The sequence below is a fragment of the Macaca thibetana genome, chromosome 11 (assembly GCF_024542745.1).
Source record: "Macaca thibetana thibetana isolate TM-01 chromosome 11, ASM2454274v1, whole genome shotgun sequence".
Classification (NCBI taxonomy): Eukaryota; Metazoa; Chordata; class Mammalia; order Primates; family Cercopithecidae; genus Macaca; species Macaca thibetana.
The window spans coordinates 71256208-71271690 of record NC_065588.1 but is presented as its reverse complement, the minus strand read 5'-3'; the positions used below and the strand labels follow the sequence as shown (position 1 = coordinate 71271690).

The window sequence follows — 15483 nt, the reverse complement described above, 5'->3', positions numbered from 1 at the left end:
TTCCGCTTGCCTTGTCCTGCCAAAATGCTGGGACTACAAACATGAGCCACCATGCCCGCCTAAGCTTTTTTGTTATCCCCAAATCGAAAGCGTTAGATTAAATTTTGATATAATGATTTAAACATTATTTTACAGATCTAAAATTTCCTTTTCTACTAATTTGTTATTAATCACAGTTGGAATACATTTATTCAAAATATATTCAGTATATTTAAGGTAACAATTATCACATTTATTCAAAATATATTCAGTATATTTAAGGTAACAATTATCACTTTAAAACCACATCTTGTTAAATGTTGAAATTCTTTATTTATTTGTAATTAACTAGTAAGAACAAGAATATACAAATTCCAGGCTAAAAGTGTATTGGATCTCTTGAAATTAGTATTTAAATTTTGTTTATTAAAAACTGAATGGATTACTTAAGATGAAAGAAAACCTGGTTTAAGGTTAACCCATGAAATATATCTACATCATTCCAGTAGTAGGAAATTGCTATTCATCTCAGTAAAATTAACTGAAGTTAATTGATTTAGTTATTATCAAAATCTTTTATTTTTAAACGCAAATGATTTTTTTTCAACTGAGCAGCAATTATAGCCAAAAGGTTTAAATTATCTAGGAAACTTTAACTTAGTCATAGATTGTGACATCCATTTAAACCAAATATATAAGTGACCTGCTGTATTTGAAATCCTTAATATTACTTCCAATGGTGCAAGGAGCACTTTGTATAGTTCAAGCTTTGAGTGTTTATAAAAAATATAAACTTTGAATATATTAGAAATGATATAGTAAAATTTGAGCAGAACATAACAAAACAAAAAGAAAGTTTTATTGTGACACTGTGAACATTGGATAACTATAAAAATAGTGCTAAATAAATGAAATAATCAGAAAATGATAAAGAAGACTGAAAAATGTTGCTATCATAAATTTAGGTTTTCTTTAATTATTCTACTTCTATAAGAGAAAATTTTAATAGACATATATTTGATATTTTGTCTCTCTAGGTGAAGTTTGGATAGTATATTTTACATTTTTTAATTGGTACAAATTGGATGGAAGCAATTCAAGTCATGAATGTAATTTTACTTAAGAAAGTCAAGGGAAGCCTGATCATATTGAATGCTGTCTTTAAGCAGTTTTAAAAATTAAAATTTTAGAGAAAACTAATAATAACTGACAATACTATAAATATTTGTAATGCAGTCGTATATTGCTTAACAACAGGGATAGGGTTTGAGAAATGCACCATTAGGTAACTTCATTGTTGTTATGTGTGAACACCCTAGAGTGTACTCACATAAACCTAGGTGGCATTGCCTACTACTCTTCTAGGCTATATGGTCTAGCCTAATCCTTTTCAGTTACAAACCTGTACAATATATTATTGTAGTGAATACTGTAGGCAATTGTAACACAATGATAAGTATTGTGTGTCTAGGGATATCTAAACATAGAAAAGGTATAGTTGAAAACATAGTTTTATAATCTCATGACACCACCATGGTGTATATGATCCGTTGTTGACTGAAATATCATTGTCCAGCACAGACTGTATTCTAATTACATTTATAAAAGTTATGAACATTTAACCCTAAGTTAAAAATCATGTTTATTAATTTCAAAGTGATGTTAAAATTAGATAAAACTGACATTTTATCTGAGGCACACCAATACACCAAATTACTACATACTCACTGCAGTTAGGGGTCTTTTGAAGAAACTGAATGAATAATTGTTGACTGTTTGATTGAGTCCCCACTGTGTGATTCATTGAATCCCAATGATTCTGTCTTGTGTTACCCTTGAAATCCATTTTTCAAGGATTGATAATCATATATATTTTTTATTTCTGTTTTCATAATGTTAATGCTAACTTATAAGGAAACCAAATTAGTAAATAAAGATTATAGATGGTCAAATAATAAAGAAATTCACTAATACTTGTTTCTCCTTCCACCTAGTTAGTTGCCTATATTATTTGGAGGAAATATAGTCACAGTTTCATAACTTTTATAGAAGTTTTGTGTAATCTTTATATAATTTTTTTGGTGCTATGCTACACACACATATATGTAGTTATATGTACACTCTAAAGTTTCAAATGAAGCATGCTAAAAGATTTTTCCTGAAGTAACAGTTGTAAATGTTATACTTTAATTGAGTTAAATTCACAAAATCCAAGTATTCAAAACAATAAAAAGAAAATATTTTCTGGTCAAATTTAAAGGTCAAAACAACATACTCGCATAAGAAATAAGCTTGGACATGGCATTTTTTGCATAATGCCTACTGTCATTTCAATGTCTACCTTTGAAAGCATCCATTCTTGTTAAAAACATTTGCCACTGCTGACAATTTCAGAACAAAAATTTAGGGAAGAAATTTAAATTTGTCTTCTAATAACAATACCAACAACTAATTAGACATGCAATTTTTGTTCTTCTGTATAATCCACGTGATTTAGAGAAATATTTATTCAGTCTTCCTACCACAATTATTGGACCCTGTGTACTTGCTGATCAACAGAATTCATTATACTCAGCCTTGTAACCCAAGGAAGTAAAAATTTGTAATTATTTAAAGAAAAACTAGAATACCGTATTAAAACAATCACATTGATATCAAGGACTTACATCATGAAAGACAGAAGGTGTTATAGGCAGGTGATAATATTTATCCATTATGTGGGGAGTTTTTGGCTTTAGAATTTTGTAGAGTCTAATAAGAGAGATTATAATAATATTTTATAGCAACTTAGAGTAGTGTAGCAAAGGAATAAAAGAATAAAGTAGCTAATAAAAAGTGTCTTAAAATATAACTTAATAGAGATTACATGACATATGTATAACTTTTGCTTTTCATTACTCATCTGTCTGGGAGGAGTCTGATTTTAGAAACAAAATCAATTTTCAAGCTCAATGAAAATCAGCATCTTTTCATTGTATTCTCATTTTTGTCATTTATAGCTAAGAAATCGTTTTTGTAACACCAACAAAGGGAAAATTACCTGATATTTTTGTGGTAAAGTTTTAAAATCATCCAAGTTAATGTGAATAATTTGTTGAGAAAAATAATAATTGATTGTGAAAGTTAACACATTAGCAAGGTAAGGAAGTGTTGGCATGCTTGAGCAGTCTTGCCTTTGCATCTTATTTTTCTCATCTGCTTCTCACTTGCCTAAACATGTTCATCAGAAATTATAAAAGGATTTGTCCTGTCTCTGGTTCATACGCATATTTTGCTGCCAAAATGTCTAAGAAGAAACTTAAGAATCTCAAACATTTTATTGAGTTTACTACCAACATTGTCATTAACTGTTTATTGAATGAAGTATTTGAGGTAATGTAGTTCACAAAATGACAACCTATTGTCTGTCTTCTAGTAATTTCTGCCTATTCAGCTCTCCCCCACCATCACCCTCAGCACATTGCTAACATCACCAATTACTGCCCTGCTTCTCTCATTTCTGGACATTGAAAACCTATTTTATATGTAGAATAATGGCTTTGCTGGGGTGAGATAAGGCAGGCAGTTACTCTGGGAAGGCTAATAATTTGGCATTTGAATAAATTTTCAACCGACATGTTGAGTCTTGGATTGAATTAATCCAAGACTCAGCATGTGAGTTTAACATTTACCATTGAATCATATGTTGAGTATTGATTGATTATTATTGATTCAATCCAAGACTCAACATAGGAGTTGAACATTTTAATTCTGTTTAAAGGAAATTTTTACATTTGTAAAATGAAAATCAACAAATCATGTTGGTTGTACAATAGCTATTAAAGATCCTTATATGGCTGATTTGCTTAGTATCTCTCAAATTCACTCCTACCCAAACATAGCAAAACAAAAATGACAAAGCACGAAGCAGAATAAAAAAAAATGAAGTCTATATGTAATTCTGGCTCTTGCCTAATTGTTGAAATTTTAAAAAGATTAAGGTGATAAAAATAGGACATGAATAACATCTCAAAGAAAAATCTATAGCTATCTTTTTTTTCCAATTAACAAAGAGCTTTCAGCACATATTTCAAAAGAAATGTTTTGCTTTTAAGAATGTAGTCATTGAAGCTGTGGATGTCATTTTAGAAGATGATTTACTAACTGCATTTTTAAGATTCTACATGTGAAAATGAGGCACTTTGGATTTCCTTCTAAGTCAGCACTGTGCAAGCTCAAGAGAATATTAAATGTAGTATTTTCTAACCCTATTAAATATTTAATAGCTTTCCTTCTGTTGTTTCTATATCAAGGACAAGTCCTGTAAACCTTGACCTGAAAGCCCTAAAATGAGCTAAATAATCTATGAAAACAATCACTTAAAAAAATCTAGCTGAAAGATTTCAAAATCTGGGAAAGGAAGCACTCAGTTCATATTTGTCCATGCATGCAAGTTTCACAATTTTTCAGATACTTTAGTCCCAAACTGAATATTCACTTTATTCAAATAATAAACACATTTTTAAAGCCTGATACTTATTTGATTTCTCTTTGCTTGTGCAGAACCAGCATTTGGCTATTAAACTATTTATTTTATAAGGATCTTGAAAAAAACACTGTTTATAAAAATCTAGAAAGCAAATGAGAAATAAAAGCTAACTTCATTCTCCTGGCTTTATTGCTCTAGGAGTATTGATGACCAAAGTTTAACATGTATGCATGTTGTGTTTTCACGTATATGTATGCATAAAACACTATTTTATCAGTCTAGTTTTTCTTTTCTGAATCTTTCTGTCCAGTAGAGTTGAAGATTCTCGTTAAACAAAGGCCCATTCAGGGAAGACATATATGTTATGAAGAAGAGGGCTTTGACTCCAGTCTCTAAGCTTCAGTTTGCTTCTCTGTAAAATGAGGTAATAGAATCTACTATGTAATATGTTGTTAAGATTAAATAAAAAATAATTTTTAGGACAGATGAATTCACTGAATTTTATCTATTAGTATTATTATTACTATTGTTATATTTGGAAGAAAAGCAAACATTTTATTTTTTAGAGTTGCCACCTTCTCATGTCAAAGGTAGCATTGTTACTGGTATTTTGGGGGGAGCGGGTGGGGTGGTGGCGCCATCTCTGGCTCACTGCAAACTCTGCCTCCCAGGTTCAAGCCGTTCTCCTGCCTCAGCCTCCGGAGCAGCTGGGAGTACAGGCACCCGCCACCACGCCAGGCTCATTTTGTTTGTATTTTTAGTAGAGACGGGGTTTCACGGTGTTAGCCAGTATGGTCTCGATCTCCTGACCTCGTGATCCTCCCGCCTCGGCCTCCCAAAGTGCTGGGATTACAGGCGTGAGCCCCCACACCCAGCCTGCTACTGGTATCTTAAAGCTGTTTCTGATTTCTCTATTACCACTTATGTATCCTATAAAACTGTTATCAGTGGCATAGCCCTTAATTTCTTTCTTTCCTGATCCTTCTCAGAACAACAGGTAAACAGTTACATTTTTGAGAATAGAATTAGTTGAAAACAATTTGTAAAAGTCATGTAGTTATGATGGCTTCCTGATTAGTTATGAGTAGGAAAAGTCTATGAATTAGAAAGTTTTAGGGGTAGACTTCAGGAATATTTGATATTAGGACTCACTGTTAAGCCCTATAAAAATTATAAAGATTTGTGATGACCTCTATGGACAAAATTGATTTTACACCCTTATGATGCTGTGCTTTTGTGTGTGTGTGTGTGTGTGTACTTGTCACTTACACTTCTCAGCACTCAGTAGTTTGTTAATCCCTTGAGATCTGGCTTTTTCCTATTTCTTTACTAAAACTGCTTCATCATAGGAAGCTAATAGTGGCCTGATTATTTCATCCAATAGACGTTTTATCTTCTCTGAATTCAGCATAAATTGCTGATCTCTCCACCTTGAAGCATTCTTTTTCCTTTACAGCTCTTACGGTACCCTACTCTTGTCACACAAGCTGACAATCTATTTTCTAATTTGTCTTAGTTTATATCTTTCTTCCTATTCCGTTTGTTGTTTTCATGAATCTTCTTAAAAATCCACTTGGGGAAAGTGTTGTAAATAAATAAACCAAGACTGAGTTAAACTTTATGTTTGGTATGGCCATAATCTTTGCCATTATCCCTTCTTAATGGTTACTAAGCAACAAATCAATGCCATTAACATAAAATACGAATAAAACTCTCTGTTACAAGCTTATTTTCTATCAAAGGAGAAGAAAATAAAATATTACAGAAATGAGGTAAGTGCTATATTAGAAAACTGCAAGGAAGTGGTTAATTTTGACTCAGATTTCAAGGATTTGTTAAAAGACCATGTACTGAGTTGAATTTTAACTACTTAGTAGTTATTTGCCAGTCTTACAAAGGAAAAAGATGAATTTTAGACAGAAGGGACTGCATGTGCAAAGTCATGAAATAGCCTGGTACATCCTAGGAGAGGTGATATTCATATTAGAAAAGGTAGGTAAGGACCACATAAGGGAATTCTCAAATAACATGTAAGGAAAATTGTATGTCTGGATGCAGTAGTGCATGCCTGTAATCCCAGCAGTTTGGGAGGCTGAGACAGGCAGACTGCTTGGGCCCAGGAGTTCAAGACCAGCCTGGGCAACATGGTGAAATCCCATCTCTATTTACAAAAAGTACAAAAATTAGCCAGGTGTGGTGGCACATGCATGTAATCCCAGCAACTTGGGAGGCTGAGGTGGGAGAATTGCTTGAGCCCAGGAGATCAAGGCTGCGATGACCCATGATTGCACCACTGCACTCTAACGTGGGCAACAGAGAGAGACGTTGTCTCAAAAAATAAAAATAAAGTTTTTGAAAGAACATTGCATATTATCTAGTAGTTGGGAGCCATTAAACTATTTTAAGCATGTGAGTGCCATAATCACATTTGTTCCCTTAAAAGAGTGCTTATTCCTAGTAATCCAAGAAAAAGTAATTAAAAGCATATTAAAAGCTAAGCTGCTAGCCCTGGGAATGAAGAGAAGGAAGAAAAGAGGTATCTAGAGTCTGAAAGTCTACAGGATTCAGCAATTCAACAGATGCAGGTGTTGGGGAAGAAAAAGGAGTCTTGGTACCAATTTGGTTAATTGCTAAGTGGTGGTCCAAAATAACAGAAATATATAATGGAGTAGAAAGGGCAGATTTGATCAACAAATTGGGCAAGTGCAAGTTGAAGCTCCTTTGAAAATTTCAACAAAATATATATAATAACTACTATTTTGATTGCCTTCATTGATTGATATTGAAGAACTTTGTGTATTTGGGAATTACAATTATAAAACACCAAGAAAAGGCAGAGCTGGAGATGACATTTGGGTTATCATTGATGCTTTAATGGCAGGTGGTTACATGGAAGTAGATGAGAGTACCAGATTTCAAGACATTCCAATATTTAAGCAATAGACCTAGATATTTCTGATTATTGTAGATCTCTGTGACTATTGTGAATTCCTTAGGGTAGAAGAATTCATATATTTAAAAAATTATTTACATAGTAAAAGCATAGTCATATTATTTTATAATCTAGTAAAGCAGCCAATTGTATTGAAGATTAACTTTGAGACTTTGTAATTTTGTATAGAATCACTAGTTTGTACTGTTAGTCATACATAAAAAAGCTAGGAGACACCTATTTTCCTGGACTGGGATATAACCAAGTGATATGAGCTAACATTTTAATGAAAAATAAATTGTGTAAAAGGAAAATTATTTGAAAGAGACAAAAATAAAATTAGAAGAGTGGCACTGTTTTACGTTTTTGCAAATCTCTTTCATATCTTGCTTAATAGACAATGGGTGATTTCTCATACCTGCTTCTGCATTCAATGTGTTGAGAGACCACATGTCATGTAGCCTATAGAGAACGCCACTGTAAACAAGTGAGACAATGAGAGTGAAAAAGGCAGGAAATATTTTAGTATTACTGCAAAACTATGCTTGACTATATGGACCCCAGAAAAGGCCTTGTGACTACTGGGTGTCCCTAGACCATGATGTGAAAGCAGTTGATAAAGTTAACTTGTTAAGGCATGCAACACTAAAGCTCATTTTATTGTACTTCCAATTACACAGTCAATCAATCAATCTCTTATAGATTTTAAATATAGTTTCTTTGTTTCTCATAACCAAATTGCAATTCACACAGAATCTTTTAGTGTAAAATTGCCTCTGCTCTCTGGGAATAATTTGCAAGTACTTGTAAAAGTGCTCCTCAGACACAGGAGGAAGGGAGACTCTAGTGTCTGCTACCTATACATCTGAATAGGAACACCTGCTGGACTGTACCAGAGTGGATTGGAGGGGTTCTGCCTAAGCCAATTAGCAAAGAGGAGCAGATGTCCAATAAACAAAGATCTTAAGGAAGAAAAAGTGCTACAGCTTTAACTTAATATGTAATATGGGGCTTCAATGGAACTACAGGTAGGTCTAACTCCCATAGCTGGATAGAACTTGGCTACCTGGGGATAATGTTACGGTTTTAGAAAAAAATTACTGAGCAAGGAGAATATGGACAACAAGAACAATAATATTTGAGACTGAGGTTTTGGGGACCCTTTGATTTACAGGTACCTGGACTAACAAAGGTAGTACTGCATGGTAGACAGACATTGGTGGCACTCCGTAAGATGTGCTTTAACTGTGGTGCCATAGTGCTAAAAGAAACAGACTTTTCTGAATCAGAACATCTCTTTGGCAGGTGTTTGTAAATTAGCTACCTTCCTTCACCTCCATCACTTTTTGTTAAGTAAAAACAAATATTTTAGGATAATTTATTTTGCAACATGATTGTTGACCTCAAGAAAGACATATTGGGACTCATAGCAGATAAAGCTTAATAATGTGACTCTATAACCCTAGATGGTGGTAGAGAAGTTCATATCATTCCAAGACAAATTAATCATTTAAAAATAAATTTATATTAAATACATTAAAGATAAAATATTAGGGGAATTTTAAATAATTGGAATTTTGAAATTACAATTCTGGTTTATGTCATGAAATTGCTATATATCACCAGTTATTCTTAAGAGTGCAAAGTGTAAAATTTTTCTTCAGTGTAATGAAACAATTATAAAAAATATTTTTATAAAATACAGTAACTACATACTTTAAATTTCATCCTGAGACTTAAGAAAGCAAAATGATACTATGTATTCACAGTTGATGACTTTTAATTCTGGTTACCTAATTTTGTACACTGTAATTTGTTGTGGTAATACCAATAATACATCAAGCCTTTCTTTCTTGTATCCCATAAAATTACATTTTTGTGTGAATGGATAGGCCATGACTCTAAACAAACAATTCCAATTTCGATTAAATCAATCTGTGTCCTCAAAATAAAAACAATGGAGGAAGGATTGTATATTTACATTGGATAAGGATATAAAGAAAACATGGTAGAAGATATTTATCAGGGACCACATATGTCTCAGTGGTCAATAGTAACTTTGGGTATTTTTTTTTTTTATTTTAGGAGTGAATACTATATTGTTTTATACCTATTTCTATACCAATCTTTATAATATATACATGTTTATGTATAATCTGTATTTAAATTTAATATTTATTTATACATAGAAACATTTTATGTGGATATAGGAATAAAAATCTATAACATGTCTGATATACACACACATTTATATATAGACACTTGAAGTTTAATCTTTTTTACTGATTTCCAAGCTTGGTAATTGTGTATGGTGGTTTCATTGAAAGGCCAGCTTTCTTCAATCTAATTCAATACCATAAATGTGGTAATGTTTGTGAATCTATTTTTAAATGGTAAAACTTAGATAAAGAAAAATTGATTTTATCAGCAGCCTCAGAAGAAACTGAATTAATTCTCAGCTCTGCATAGAACCAGCAGACAGTGGGCCCTACTTGTTCCTACTTGATTGGCCTTTAAGGACAGACTTACCAATGAAAGAGATTTTTTTTCTCTCTCTAGAGACCAGAGTTCTATGAACAAAAAAACTTGTTAATTATGGCAAAATTGGTGTATAAGACATGAATATATACAAAATTAAGACCATCATCTATGTTTATGGTGCTGTAGAAAAGAAGAAAAATTAAAAACTTCCAATTTATAGGTTCTACGGGTTAATAATATCAACTTAATGGTCATTCAGAATAATCAGGCTTAACCTTCTCTTGGTTATTACTTATTTTGAATTTTGTTTTAAAACCTGGAATACATGATTGAAGTTTTTTGTAGAGAATTTTAACTTTTCAGACATTTATGGAATGAATTCGGATTTCGCGCTAGCAATACCTCTGCTTAATGCCACTCTTACACCCAGCTATAACCACTCCTAAAAATATAGTGTTTCTGTTAATTTGTTTATTACTTGTATGTAATGAGAAAAAATGAGATTACACTCTGCATATTGTTGTTCTGCAGTCATGTGTTTTTAACTTAACATGATTCCTTGGAGATTATTCCAGATAAGTACATGTTGCAGTATCTAATTCCTTGGAATGCTCTATTACAGACATACCATCAGTTCAGAGACAGACATTTTTATTTTTTAATTATAAATAATGCTTCCTTGAATATCATTCTATGTGTCTATCCTTGTACTTTAATGTAAAATTTTTTACAGTAAATTTCTAAAAGTGGACATTTTGGATCACGGATTACATGAACTTCTGATACTTAAACATTTAAAATTCTTTCACTTCTTTAGTCTTTATTTTCTTATTTAAGAAAGAAAAGCAACATGAGCATAATAGGAATGAAGTATTCCCATTTGGAAAGATAATGTCCTTAGATTACAAACTAAAACTAATGCAACTTATGTAAAATTATATAAATGGAAATTCCTTAGTATTATATTTTAGGTAGCTTATTTTCATGATTTTCCCATAATGTTAATTTTCAAATATTAAATTATCTCTCTGCCTTTAATTTACAAAATAGAGGTGAGCTTTATTTTTTTTAAGTTTTTTATCCTTTATATTTTATAGCATAGGCTGATTTTTCTTTTGTGAATAATAGGAGGATGAAGTAACTTTCAAAAGACAGATTCTGTGTTGGCTCCAATGGAATTTTTGCATACCAAAGCAACAGAATTTCATAATTTATTCTTTTACTAATTTCACAACAGGGACTGAAGACCTACTTCTTGCTTTAAGTCATGGTCCTGGGGATAGAATGTTTAAGTCTCTCTGAGCGACTTGTGGATATGTGGAATTATTAACAAAAGTATGTGAAAATTGCTGCAATATTAATGATCCTGGACTAGAGTAGCACAGAGAAAGGACACAGTCTAGTCCACAGTCTTGAAAAAGTGAATAAGCATATGTGAATATGTTATAGAGCTCAATTTCACTCATTTTAATGATAACAAGAAAGAGAAAATCAGGAAAATAAAAATATACCCCACTTTTCGTCACTTTCTCTCTGCCTATTATACATACCTAGAAATTTGCTTAAATATTTGCATTGAGGTAGATTGACATGAGACCCTCCATGGAGATCCTGGACTATGAAGACTTCCGACCCATGGTCACTGATGTGAAAAAAATAAGAGTCCTGGGCACTCTCTGTAATTAAATACATGGACATGACTAATGGAGAAAAATGTGCCTACTGATTATACTCACAGGCCAATATTTTAACAGTATTTTTATTCTGAAACTGCCTGGAATTATGCATCAGATCTGTACAATCAGTTGACATGAAACACCTTGTCTGGAGAGCTTCCTAACATTTTAATTATTCAACATGCCTAATTTTATTTTTAATTAATGTCTGGAGGAGTTTTTGGTCTTATCACAGGGAAAAGACAGAGAGATGGCAGTGTGATTCTCTTCCCCATTTTCTTGCTAAGACACAAGCTCCATTAAGAGAATGAATGGAAGGTGCTATTGGTGACATTTAGACCAATAAGCCAGTTCAATTTGCTTTTTAAATTTGGCTTTTTTTTTTTTTGGCTTCAATATTCCTTTTTCATTGTTTGATTTATATTACTTGCCTTTTATTCATATCATTTTAATTCCCACTGGAATGTGGTCTATCTTATTCAGTTCCTCATTTGTTCTTTCATTAATTCTTCCACGCTTTTATCTATCCTGCCATGCACAGTACTAACAACGGTGCAAGCACCAAGAAATACAAAAAATGAATATGATATCAGTCCAGTCCTTAAAGATTTCTCAGTTCAGTGAAGGAAAAAGAAACAAATAAAATATCTTCACCTCGATTTCTTTCCTTTTTACTTTCTTTTTCTGAATGTTATTCAGTCTAACCTCGTATTTACCTACTTAAGCTCTACTCAGTGAGCCAGAAACAAAAGAAAACATTTTTTATATCCAAAGAGCTTAGAATTAAGTTCAGATAAAGTGCACCAAGCCTTTGCTAATGCAACCCAAGTATTTGCCTCTGGATAATTTTGAGTTCTCAACGCTGCTGGGTCACCCATTCATTTGATACTTGAACTAAATTGCTAACAAACTGAGTTCCTGTTCCTTCCATGGGAAGCTCTGTAAGCTCTATGCCTTCCCAGTATCTCCAAGAATTTTCATGGGGGCTACATTTCCCCTTATTACCTGTTATTCTTATTTTTATGACTCTTCTATGTTTCTCATACCTACTACGTATCCCACCTCCCATGGTTGACTTCTCCCTCTTTTTGTCCTCTACTGGCCCAATACCTTCATTCCTTGAAACAGAATCAACATCAAGCTCTTTTTATAAAATAGCCTTTTGCTGAAAGCAAAACAGAAAAAGCATCATCTTAAAATTTAATATTCTCCATTGCTATTCTCAAGTTCTGCTACTGAACCTGTGAAGGGATTTCTCATTTGGTGGACATCACATTTTCAGCTCTTCCTCCTTCTCTTTAGAGAATTTTTCATTTTCCCCGCTTCAGAATTCAACCTCAATTTCCAAATTTCTATTATGTTATTGTCAAGCATACTTTTGTTCTGTCTCAGAATCCTAAGATTATTATCCTAAGATTAGAATCCAGACTGTGACTAGTGTTTTTAGCTTTCATAAATAAAAACATTGCCTCTCTGGCTGTTTTTTTTTTGTTTGTTGTTTTTTTTTTTGAGACAGAGTCTCTCTCTATTGCCCAGGCTGGAGTGTAGTGGCACAATCTTAGCTCACTGCAACCTTTGCCTCCTGGGTTCAAGTGATTCTCCTGCCTCAGTACTTGAGAAAGTAGCTGGGATTACAGGCATGCACCACCACGCCCAGCTAATTTTTGTATTTTTAGTAGTGACGGGGTTTCATCAGGTTGGCCAGGATGGTCTTGAACTCCTGACCTCAAGTGACCTGTCCACCTCAGCCTCCCAAACTGCTGAGATTACAGATGAGAGTCACCACCCCTGGCCTCTCTGGTTGTTTTTAAAGCAAAATAATAAGCTACCTCTGAGATGAATGTTGTCTTTTTCTCAGAATGCCAAAGTTGTTTTCTTTTTCAAATATTCTTTTATTTTCCTCTTAGAGTAAAAATATTACTATATACATTTTATATATGTTATATATAACATAAATAATTATTTCATTGTATAAATTATGTAATATATTATAGTAAAATATTACTATAACAGGGAAATAAAAAGAATATTTGAAAATGGAATCAACTTTGGTATGACACTGGCAAATTTGCAAAGTACTTAAAAGCTAAAGATATACAGAGTTATAAAAAATAGCAAAGTAGAATAATACAAATACAAAATCATGATGTGGTTCTTTAAATATTGCCAATAAAAATAAACACAAATACCAAATGACAAGCAACTTTTGGTTTTCAAAGTTTTGTGTCTTAGAACTGTTTATAGGCTGTTCACATGTTTTATTTATGCACAAGAATTTGCATAGAAACCAAAATTTTGTCAAAATACACACAAATACACACACACCGACGAACATCTCATTACTAAGGAGGTAGTGAGCTATTAAGGCTTTAGGAAGATTCTTTTGAGTCTATAAATGCCTGAAATGCTTGAGTCTAAGGTAGGGATGGTGAAAAGTATAGTTGAGGGGTGGGAGTCAGTAGGTACATATTGGCAGGACTCTAATGACAAAAGATTTTAGGTGGAATAAGAAACAAACATGACGCCTAAATCTATAGATAAAATTGGGATTAGATTAATAAGTAATTTATGAATCGAGGATAACTGATTCTTCCTCTGAAAGGTTATCTTTGAATGTGTACATAGGATCTTAATGATACTGTTACAACAAATGATTGATTAAAAAAGAATAGTACATTTACTTATAAAAGCAAAAACTGAATGACAAAAGAATGCTATTATCTCATAAAACATCTGGGAAAGCTAATGGTCAGATCACATTGCCAAAACTTAGAGCACTTGGAAAATGTGCATGAGAGAGCAAGTCAAAGCCGTGAAAATGACCTGCCTTAGAATACTATACAGCTGATGTACTAACTGGCACACTGTAGAAGAAGTTCCATAATTTGAGGTGGCTCTTTAGGGCAGATAGCTGCAGTCCTAAGATATTTTAGTCCTTTTGTATACGCTTTACATTTTGGCGTATTAAAACTCAACCAGGTAAAAAGGGTGGCGGTTTCAATCTCTTCTTTAACTGTCTCAGCTCTTCCCAATGGCATGCTTGAGGACTAGATGTTACGGGCAACTTTGGATTTGGATACACTCTATTATAATTTTCAAGAAAGAACCTCCCTCCACTTGACTGACAGCTTCCTTCTCCTGAAAGACTCTTTTGTTTAGACATTTAAGGAAGAGTCTATTGGTGTTCATTTAGCATGCTAAACCTGAGGTGTTATCACAGAGTACTAGTGATCTCTAGCACTGCTGACTGCAACAGTGCCATTCATTCAAACAACTGGATTTCAAATTTTCAGATCTTTAATATTACGAAGTATGTGATCCCAGCCTAAATAAATGGTTTTCAGCACATTTGTATTCTGCATTTGAGAGTTTGGTAAGTGAGAGGAAGAGAATCTGGAGCTAAACTTGTCAGGTTAGTGACTCAGGCTTATCATTTTGTAGTTTATGACCATGGAAAAGTAGTTTAAACTTTCTGTCCTGATATCGCTGAACTGTAAAATGGAGTAGGAGTAGTGCTGTTATGAGGATTGATGTAAGTTAATGATGTAAATTACTTTCAACAGTATATGGTACTACTAAGAACTATATGGGTGCTTTTTCTTACTATTCTGTATTGGTAGGTGTGTGTGTGTAGTCATGTATTATTGGCTGAAGAAATGAATTTAAGAAAACCCTTTCAACTTTATAGTATGTTACTCTAACACTTTGAGATCCATTTTCAAGAGAGGAAGATATTTCATTTAAATTGCTACTTTACTGGGTTTTTCTCCTTTCAGTCTTATTTATTCTTCCTCCCTAGATTTGCACTTTTGGACAAGTCTCCACCTGAAGTTGATGTAATTTGCATGGCAGCATGTATTGCAAAGATTGTTTTGTTTTCATGCCGATACCGTATGATATGCAGAACATTATATATATGAATATAAATCTACAGCTAAATTTGGGTA

At 32.9% G+C, this 15483-nt stretch overlaps 2 protein-coding genes across 10 annotated transcripts in view; one reads left to right on the top strand and one right to left on the bottom strand.

Moving 5' to 3' along the window:
- The window catches only part of GLIPR1 (GLI pathogenesis related 1), an 897418-nt gene that overhangs the window by 440990 nt on the left and 440945 nt on the right, over positions 1–15483 (bottom strand). The gene's annotated exons all lie outside the window — the stretch shown is intronic.
- KCNC2 (potassium voltage-gated channel subfamily C member 2) overlaps positions 1–15483 on the top strand; it is a 167549-nt gene that overhangs the window by 140492 nt on the left and 11574 nt on the right. The gene's annotated exons all lie outside the window — the stretch shown is intronic.